Raw genomic sequence first — 11,125 nt, forward strand, 5'->3', positions numbered from 1 at the left:
CACTTTGAACCATATAAAACATAGAATGAATCCCTGTTGGTCACTCTTTCCACTGTTTTAAACAACTTATTTGACCAACCTTATTATAATGTGTAAATCTAAATATAATTTGGGGGGGATGTGGCTCAGTGGAGAGTGCATGAGACCTCAGGCTCAATTCCTAAGAGCACAAAAATATAGATAAAAAAGATCATCTGATGGAAATCGGAGTTTGACCATATGATGATATTAGTTAAACTAGGATTTCACAAATCAGTCTACCCAGCTCATGTAGGTATTCCATAAACATTTGTTTATTTCAACCTGATACTAGTCTTGGGGAAAGAAAAATAAGCATTGGAGTCCAGCTCCCTTTTTTGCTGATTTCCTTAACTCCATACCTTTAATAAGGTAACATACAAAACGCAAGAAACATTATTACAAAACTATGTAGTTGTAAGATTTAGAATAACCATGGACCTTTCCAAAAATCCACAGAAATTTCCATGTAGAGCATAAATATTATAAATCAAGATGGATCATAAAATTTCTAAAACCAGCCAGTCCTCTGAAATAGTAGGATTGTTGTAACTATTCAATATCATTCAATGATTAACAATCTATTAAGTACCCCTATGTGCCAGAAACAATCCTCCTGAAATCTGAGAAATTAAGTGACTGAAAACACTCAACAAAATACCTAGCAATGGCCCTAGACCATTAAATAGAAATGCAATAAGAACAACCTGCACCTAATCTACATGCATGTGGCAAAGCTAGAAAATATAGAAAAGTAACCTCAGCATTGCACACAATGGAATGATTCAGAGTGCAAAACCTCATCCAGTGGCAAATGGTTTCCATGTGGTAACCTGTGAATGATGCATCATCTGAGGAGTGAAAAGTTGAGTTTAAAGATCTATTAACTGTAAACCACTACAACCTCACTTTCTTCATTTGTGAAATAGAACTTAAATGTTTCTGCCAAATCTAAAGCTTTAAAATTTGGCATACCTTTGATCCATTTATACAAATTTATCCTAACAAAATAGTCATGGAAATGTGAAAAGATTTAATTATAAGGATGCTTATCCCAGAGTGGTTAAAAACATCTTAAATGTCAGCAAGTCACCTAGATAAATACATTATGATACATCCTTGCTGTTTATTACTAGGAAGTCATTAAAAATGCTGGTGTGAAGTTGAAATTCTTAATGTGGGCCCCCGTGGGTTTAATTCATGAACAGACATGATTTCACCCTAAAGCTAATGAAGTGGGGGACTATGAGAACCAAAGACATTTGCTTACACAGAAACCTATGAGTGCTGAATTGGTGAGAGTTGAAAAACTTTCCAGACAAGATGGGAAGCTGGTTAATGAAGGATATGGCAAACAACATTCCCCAAGCAACAAGAAATGACAGGCCCAGGGAGAAAAGGAGGACAATGTGATCTGGGATGGGAGAAGGGGAAGGCAAACATTAGGCCCTGAATATGGGCTTTTATTCTTTCCCAAGGACAGTGGGTCCAAGGAGAGAGAAGATAAGCAAATGGGCTCTGGCTCTGGATTTTTTTATCCCAGTAACAATGAGTTTCAAGCTTTGACAGCTGTTTCCCTAAGTCGAATGAGTTTCAAGCTCTTACAGCTGTTTTCCTGAGTTAGATTTTTAACCTGCACAACTAGTTTTCCGACTGCCCAGCTGGCATGTTCCAAGTCTGTAATGATTAAGTCACACTAAACACTCTGCTATGATTAATTCTCATCAAGACCTGTATAAAACAGACCTCTCTTCAAACTGGTTGTCATTTTCTTCCCTGAAAATGTGGCATGTGCTATTCCACCGCGGCTTAATAAAGACAGCTTGCTGGTCTGAGTGAGGTCTGCTCCCATTTTTGGTTATTTGTGCTTACAGTTGGGACATAAAACCCAATTAGGAAACATTTCCACATATCCATTGCTCATAAATTTCCTGAAGAGATCTCATTTTCAAAAAACCTGAGGGAGGCTGGGGGTGTGCAAAGTATGTGCTTAGCTACATATGCCAGGTTCTGAGTTCAATTCCCAGCACCAGAAAAATTTAAAATATAAAAACCTCATGTAGTTATGAGGGACTTGTTACCAAAAGCTCAGTTCTTGTTCCCGATGTCAATCCAATAATGAGGACACAGTCTTGAGAAAAAGGAAAATGGTTTATTGCTTTGCTAGCAAAGGAGAAACACAGGGGACTACTGTCCCAAAGGCTGTCATTCTGCCCATCAGCAGGAACATTTTAAAAAGGTGATTCAGGGGGCTGGGGATGTGGCTCAAGCCGTAGCATGCTCGCCTGGCATGCGCAGGCCGCTGGGTTCAATCCTCAGCACCACATAAAAATAAAATAAAGATGTTGTGTCAACCAAAAACTGAAAAATAAATATTTCAAAATTCTCTCTCTCTCTCTCTCTTCTCTCTCTCTTTAAAAAAAATAAATTAAAAAATTTAAAAAAATAAAAAAGATGATTCACAGAAAATTAAATTAGGGAAAAGAGATCAGGAAGGAGAAGATCAGGAAAGAGCAGATTAGGGAAAAGAAAATCAGGGAGAAGAATGTTGGGGAAAAGAAAAAAATGTAAGTTTCAAAGCCATTGGGGATATAGTCAAAGCATCAAGTGAACCCCTGTTATAGACTGAGGCTGAAGCAGGAGGATCCTTTGAGCCGAGAAGTTAAAGCCCAGGCAGCATAGTGTCCCTGTCTCAAAACCAAACCAAACAAACAACAAAACATTCTCCAACTCTCCAGCAAGATATTATAATTTCTGATTCCAAGTAAAAATTTATATTTATGTATATATTTTTCTTTCTGAGGACCTCCTCACAGAATAGCAAAAGGAAATTTCTTTCACTTTCAGGTAAATTTCTCAATCCTACAGTCTAGACAAGTTTTTTGTTTCTTGTTTTGTTTTTTAATAACCAAAGTAAAATAATAATTTTTTTAAAAAATTTGCAAATGCAAAATGTATTTCCTGTTTCTATTTAATAAAGCTATTTTCATGTCATTGAAAACTACTTAATTAATGACTAGCTGATTACACATGAAAAATAGTTTCACATCAGCTAACCATTAATTAGATCAAAATGTAGAAATTTTTCTTTCTTTCTCACATTTCTTTCTCACATTTCAGAGATACGCTTTAGCCAGGCACAGTGGCACATTCCTGTAATCTCAGTGGCAGGGAGGCTGAGGCAGAAGGATTACAAGTTCAAAGTCAGCCTCAGCAAAAGCAAGGTGCTAAGCAACTCAGTGAGACCCTGTCTCTAAATAAAATACAAAATAGGGCTGGGGATATGGCTCAGTGGTCGAGTGCCCCTGAGTTCAATCCCTGGTACTAAAATATAAATAAATATATGAGAGAGAAAGAGAGAGAGAAATGATTCACTGTATAATATTCATTGAGTAAAAACAAGGTACTGAACTCTATTGATTGTATGATCCACTTGTAGTTTTAAAAGAAATTGATACAATGAACATATACATTTATAAACAGAATTCTCTGAGAAAAAATACTATTCCCTCTTCTATGAAAAATACCACTTCGAGCCAAAGTGTTGGATAGGTGCTGCCACTTTTCTACATTTTGCATTCTTAATGTTCCTAAGGGGTTGAGGATATAGCTCAGAGGCAAAGCACTTGCCTAGCATGCACAAGGCCCTGGATTTGATTCCCAGCATGCATGCATGCATGCATACATACATACATACATAAAGTTAGCATACAACTTAACAAAAAAATTGAAAATGGTAAATAAAAGAGGCCCTCCTCCCAAATTATATAAGCTTCAAATCCCACAAATACTATATCCTCATCTATTCACTCATTTAGAAATTTGACCTGTGGATAGCTGCTTCTTCTGGAGCATAGGGAAGGGCGCTTTCATCAGATACTTTTGTTTTTGTTGTTTTATTTTATAGGATCTCACTATGTTGTCCAGGCTAGTCTTGAATCATGAGCACAAGTGGTCCTCCTGTGTCAGTCCTGGAATAGTTGAGCATGCACACAAAAGTCATTGTTTGGATGTGAGGTGTCCCCCAAAATCTCACATGTTAGACAATGCAAGAAGGTTTGGAGGAAAAAATGATTGGGCTATATCCTTAACCTAATCAGTTCATTAATCTCTGATGGGATTAACTGGGTGGTAGTTAGAGGAAGTGGTTCACTGGGGGCATGGCTTTGGGGTATATATTTGAATCTGGCAAGTAGAGACCTCTCTCTTTCTGCTTCCTGAGCACCATGTAAGCCACTTCCCTCTCCATACTCTTCTGCATGATTTTCAGCCCTTGAGTCCCAAGGAATGGAGCCGTCCTTCTATGGACCAAGACCTCTGAAACCATGAGCCTTCAAATAAACATTTTCCTTCTCTACCATTTTTCTAGTCAGATCATTTAGTCACTGCAGCAAAAAAGCTAAGAATAGTCACCATGCCCTGCTCACTAGTTTTGTTTATTTGGATTTGTTGAGAGAATTGAACCCAGGAGAACTCTACCACTGAACTAATCCCCAATCCTTTTTATTTTTTTCTTTTGAAATAGGGTCTAACTAAAATACCCAGGCTGGACTGGAACTTGCAATTCTCCTGATTTGTCTTCCGGAGTTGCTGGGATTACAGGTGTGCACCACCATGCCCATCCCATTAGATTCTTTATGAGGTCCTAATGTAAAAAGATTGAGAACATTGTTAAGAGGAACGCATAAATGCCATAAAAACATATTGATGATATATTGTTAGGTAAATTAGCAGATCTCATGCAAATGATTCTGTTTTTATAAAAGCATGATGGGGTGGGGGTGGATTGAACTCAGGAGCACTTGGACACTGAGCCACATTCCCCAGCCCTACTTTTTATCTTATTTAGAGACAGAGTTTCACTGAGTTGCTTAACACCTTGCTTTTGTTGAACTTGCTTTTTTTTAACTTCTCCTGCCTCAGCCTCCCAGGCCTCTGTGTTTATAGGCATGTGCCACCTCACCCAGCTATAAAAGCATGAATCTTTAAAAACAGATTGAAAAAACAGAAGTAAAATTTTAACAATAGTTATTATTTGATGGTGGGATTATAGGTCATTTAAAGTTTATTTTTTTTCTCAATGTTAAATTTTCTGCAATGAACATATATTGTCACAAGAAAAAATTAAAAATTTGCATTATCTAAATTATCATAATTAACTCAGAAAGCTGTTGAGTGGATTAAAACTATAGAATATGTAAAGCAGATTGTAAATCATAAAGCACTTACGAATGTTAATCTTTGTTTTTCAGCCTTCAAACAATTACAGAACAGAGACAGCAAAGGACTGCATTAACCTGAAACCAAAGACAAGTATTAGAAAGTCTCATTTACACATTAATCTCTTCTGTCACAATTAATCTTGTGGATAATGACTTTTAAAAATTTTTTTTTTGACTTGTAGGTGGACACAATACCTTTATTTACTTATTTATATGTGGTGCTGAGGATCGAACCCAGGGCCTCAAATGTGCTAGGTGAGTGCTCTACTGCTAAGTCACAACCCCAGCCCCTGGACAGTGACTTTTAATATAACATTTTATGCAAATATGAAAAAATTAGATTTTTCAAACTATAAAGAAAAGTTATGAATTATCTTAGTATATTCAGTTTGGGGTTTTTAACATAAAAAATAAATTTTCCTGGATTCCTGAAAAAACATTATTTTCTATCTTTTTGTATGTCACCTTTGGGGATAACTTTGTCCTCTTAGGATTAGAGCAGACATTGATTCTCATCACAATGGATGGAAATTTCAAGATGACAATTAATCAAATCAATGAGCAGGCTTATTTGTTCTCTATCTGTATCAGTCTCCAGGTCTCTTCTGATTCAGACCTTGGAGAAGCACAACTAATGATTCACTGTTTGGCAGACAAGTTGCTGCGGTGCCTGTGCCAGTGGAACTTGCTGGAAAAAAAATGTCCTCTGGAAATTTCTGGAGATTCACCTGCTAGGGCGCAGGGGAAAGCTGTTCACCAGGAGGTGTCTCACTGGAGACATTTTATTATAAAGCTGCCTGATGGGGTGCAAGCTACTAGCACCATGGCTACAGAGTCAGTTACTGCAGAAGCTTGCCCAAGGGAACTTAATGTTGGCAGATTAGGCACTCAGCAGCAATATTAGCTGAGACAACCTTAGTAACAGTAAGTCTTATGCATACCTCCATCCCTGCCACAAACACACCAGGTATGCATGGGTCCATTGAACAAACACTGAGGTGGCTAGGGAAAGACCAACATCCTCAGAGGGCATCCTTTTGTCCACCTGATTGTTAAGAACCTCCTCTGCCATGGATGCCCTTCAGTGCACTTTCATATGAACACATACATCTTCTAATCCTGTGCTCATTCAGAGAAGTCCATCTAAATACCTCTTTGCCTGACTTCCTCGAATAGGAAATATGGCACCAGCATTGTACAAACCTATCTATAAACCAGGCTGGATATTTTTTTCTTTTTAAGACAAATGGTCATATACACAATGTCCCCCAAATATCTAGGCATTGTCTTTAATGCTTTCAGCCTTCCTTCTATGAACGAGAATCTTCGATTTTCTAAAGGATCTAACTCAGTAATTTCTCAACAGAATGGCTTCCCTTGACCCTACTGAAGGCTGACTCAACAAGCTTTAATTCAGGAACACTGGTAAAAATATTTTTACAACTTTCTTTACAACTTTCTTTGACTATTCTTATGAAGAAATGTATTAAAAATACAAATAATTGTGATATTCTAATATAACAAGAAATATATATTTGGGCTTCATCTAGTTTCCCACCCCAGAGCTCCTAACCCCTTTGGAATCTCAGAAGTGATAAGTTTCTTTTTGAGTACTAATGAGATGATTGGTAACCAACTAAGGAGTCCTAGTTTCCAGGGAAACCAACTAGGTGATTAAAGGGTTGGAACTTTCAACCCTTGCACACACACCTTTGTTGCTGGAGAGAAGCTTAAGGTTGAGTTGATAATCAACAGTCAATGTAATGAAATTTTCATAAAAATTCAAAAGGACAGGTGCAAAGAGCTCCCTTGTTGCTGAACACACAGAGGTATTGGCAGGAAAGCTGTGGAGAAGACACAGAAGCTCCACACTCCTTCCCCTACACCTTGCCCTATGCATCTCTTCCATCTGGCTGTTCCTGAAGAATAATAAATGAGTAATAGCGAGCAAAGCCCTCCCTGAGTGCTTTAGCAAATTATCAAACCTGAAAAGCAGGTATGGGAATCTCTGATTTATAGCCAGCCAGTCAGAAGCATACTTAACAACCTGGATTTGTGATTAGCATCTGATGTGTGGGCAGTCTGCAGGTCTAAGCTCTTAACCTTGGGATTAAAGGTTATCTCCAGGTAAAGATTGCTAGAATTGAGTTAGATTGTGGGATATCTAGTTGATGTCTGCCAAGAAGGAGGGAATTTCTTGTATTAGACAAGCATACCCTAGAAGTCCATGTGTTACAGGCTTGGTTGCCAATTTGTAGTGCTATTGGGAGGCGGTGGAACCTTTAGGAGGAGGGACCTAGTGGAAGGAAGTTAGGTCACTGGGGTGGGTGTACCCTTGAAGGGGACAATGGGATCCCAGCACCTCCTCTTTTTGCTGCCATGAGGTGAACAGGCCTCTACTACCTTGAACTTCCACAATAATGCAGTCTGCCACACAGGCCCAAAGCAACAGGGACAAGATGAACTGAAAGCTTCAAAACTAAGCCAAAATAAACCTTTCCTCCTTATAAGTTGATTATATCATGTATCTGTCACAGTGACAGAAAACTGACTAACATAGGATGAGGGGGAAAATCTAAAATTTTTGTGCACAAAAGTGTTGTGAAAGACTGAAGAGGAAAAACAGTTTGTTTTTCCCTTATATAGAAAAAATATTTTTACCAGTGTTCCTGAATTAAAACAGGTTTCATAAATAAAGGGATTTCAGCTATGAACAGAAGTTCTCCAAAGAAACCACATTTATACTCAAGAGCCTGTAGACTGTTTGATCTCAGCAGAGATTCTGGGTTTACCTCCCTGCTGATATAATGTCTCTCTGTGATTACAGAATGAGATTAAACAAAAATGTCACAAGGAGAGTGTATTACTTACCTCGGCTCTTAGCTTGTCAGGACAATAACCAGGACCCAGTGTCTGCTCCTGTTGCCTTTGCTCCCTAAGCCATAGCCACCATGCATGAGTGCATCTCCATACATGGCTGGTGTCCAGATCAGGAACACCTGCTGGGAGCTCTACTGCCTGGAACATGGCACTCAGCTTGATGGCCAAATGGTAAATGACAAGACCATTGTGGGAGGAGATGATTCATTCAATACCTTCTTTAGCAAGATGGGCACTGGCAAGCATGTGCCCAAAGCAGTGTTTGTAGACCTAGAACCCAAGATCATTGATGAAATTCATACTGGGACCTATCATCAGTCAGCTCTTCCACCCTGAGCAGCTCTTCCACCCTGAGCAGCTCATCATAGGCAAGGAAGATGCTGCCAAAAACTATGCCTGAGGCCACTACACCATTGGCAAGGAGATCGTTGACCTTGTCTTGGACCAAATTCATAAACTGACTGACCAGTGCAAGGGTCTTCAGGGATTTGGTTTTCCAGAGCTTTAGTGGGGGAACTGGTTCTGGATTTACCTCCCTGCTAATGTAATGTCTCTCTGTTGATTATGGCAAGAAGTCTAAGCTGGAGTTCTCCACTTACCCAGCCCTCTAGGCTTTAGTTGAGCCCTAAAGCTCCATCCTCACCACCTACACTATCCTGGAGTGTTGAGCCGCAACCAAAGAGGCCCCAGCAAACTTCCAGCTGATTGGCTCCCCTGCAGTGATGTTCATTGGGCTGTTTCCCTGCCCTTTCAGACCACGGAGCTGCTCATTGGGGGACTCTTGTGGCTCCGCCCATTCGACCCAGCCAATCTGCCTCAAGAGTGGGGACCTGAGGGTTCTGGAGGAGGTGCTCGCTGGAAGAGCCCATGGTGGCAGTTGGGCTCTCGGGGAATTCCTGGAGAGCTCGCGTGGTGCTGCGTGTGTTCAAAAAATAAAGTTCGTTCCTGCTTGACAAGTGGCTCCTGAATTGTGCCCAGCCAGACTGCGTCACTGGAGTACTCTGATTGTGTCTTCATGGTAGACAATGAGGCCATCTATGACATCTGTCGCAGAAACCTTGACATTGAGCGCCCAACCCACACTAACCTTAACCACCTTATTAGCCAGATGGTATCATCTATCACTGCTTCCCTCAGATTTGATGAGGCCCTGAATGTTGACCTGACAGAAATCCAAGCCAATCTGGTGCCCTATCCCCACATCCATTTCCCTCTGGCCACATATGCCCCTGTCATCTCTGCTGAGAAAGTCTACCATGAACAGCTTTTTGTAGCAGAAATCACCAATTCTTGCCTTGAGCTAGCCAACCAGATGGTAAAATATGACCCTCACCATGGTAAATACCTGGCTTACTGCCTGTTGTACATGATGATGTGGTCCCCAAAGATGTCAGTGCTGCCATTGCCACCATGAAAATCAAGTGCAACATCTAATTTGTGAATTGGTGCCCAGCTGGCTTCAAGGTTGGCACTGTGAATTGGTCCAAGAACTGGCCAAGGTACAGCAAGCTGTGTGCATGTTGAGCAACACTACAGCCATTGCTGAGGCCTGGGCTTACCGGGATTACAAGTTTGACTTGATGTATGCCAATCGCACCTTTGTTCACTGGTATGTGGGTGAGGGGATGGAAGAAGGAGAGTTTTCTGTGGCCTGTGAGGATATGGCTTCCCTAGATAAAAATTATGAGGAAGTTGGTGTGGATTCGGTTGTAGGAGAGGGTGAAGAAGGAGAGGAATACTAGTTATCTGTTCCTCTCAGCCCTGTAGTATGTTATACTCCTAGAACTTCAGCTTCAGCATTAGCTATCAGGCATTGAAGTTTACTGATTAGATTGTCTTCACTCAATCATGATCATGTCTGTGTTTTTCCATGTGTACATGTAAGCTCTTTCAATCATATCTCATACTAAAGGCTTTAAATAAAAAATAAATGTCAAAATGAATCACACATATCAAAGGGCGACCAGCACCCCACCAGGGCAGTTTCTTGCACAGGAGGTGATGAGCCACCTGAGAAAACTAAAGTCTGAAATAATTAGTAAAGAATAAGAGACAGGGCTGGGGTTGTGGCTCAGCGGTAGAGTGCTCACCTAGCACCTCTGAGGCCCTGGGTTCAATCCTCAGGACCATGTAAAAGCAAATAAGTAAAAACAAAGGTGTACAAGTAAAAGAAATAAATGTTTTTTTAGAAGATGGCAAATTAAAAAAAGAAGAAGAAGAAGAAGAGACAGGGGGCTGTGGCTGTGACTCAGCGGTAGCGCACTTGCCTAGCATGTATGAGGCACTGGGTTTGATTCTCATTACCACATATAAATAAAAAAAAAAGATCTATCAACAACTAAATAATAAAAAATATAAAAATAAGAGACAGAGCCAGGAATTAGGTAAAGAGAAAGCAGAGCACCTGATAGGACCTCTAGTCCTGGTAAGAACTCGAACCCAACAGCTAAAAAATGGCTCTGGTTCTTTATTTAAGGGAGAGTACATAAAAGGCAGGGATAGGTTTCAGCAGAGGAGTCTTGCTTTATGGTTTCTTGTAGTCAACAGGTTGATTGGCATCTTGGCAAGCCACACCCATCTCTGAATGGCTGTGTAGCTATGTGGCTCCAGCAAGTCACCACATCTCAGTGCTGTGTGGAACCTTTTGGAGAGCTGGATAGGTATTCACATGTATTGGATGGTTTCAAACCATCAGGAGTGCTTCTGGGAGTTCCCTAATACCAGACTTTCCTACCCATTGGCTTCCATGCTGATTGAGTTCATGCAAATTTCATGGATGGCGTCCAGCACCCACTATTATGTATAATTATAATATACCAATTTAAAAAAGCTAGTTCACACTCATACATTGCTGGTTGGACTGCAAATTGGTGCAAACAATCTGGAAAGCAGTATGGAGATTCCTTAGAAAACTTAGAATGGAACTATCATTTGACCCAGCTGTCCCACTCCTTGGTTTATACCCAAAGGACTTAAAAACAGCATATTACAAGGACACAGCCACA

The 11,125-nt window shown here is 40.1% G+C and overlaps 1 pseudogene; it reads left to right on the plus strand.

Annotated features, from left to right (window-relative positions):
- Nucleotides 1-8,095: 8,095 nt before the first annotated feature.
- Nucleotides 8,096-9,862, plus strand: LOC107159492 (annotated as a pseudogene).
- The last annotated feature ends 1,263 nt before the right edge of the window (nucleotides 9,863-11,125 follow it).

The sequence above is a fragment of the Marmota marmota genome, unplaced genomic scaffold (genome assembly GCF_001458135.2).
Source record: "Marmota marmota marmota unplaced genomic scaffold, marMar, whole genome shotgun sequence".
In the NCBI taxonomy this organism is placed as follows: Eukaryota; Metazoa; Chordata; class Mammalia; order Rodentia; family Sciuridae; genus Marmota; species Marmota marmota.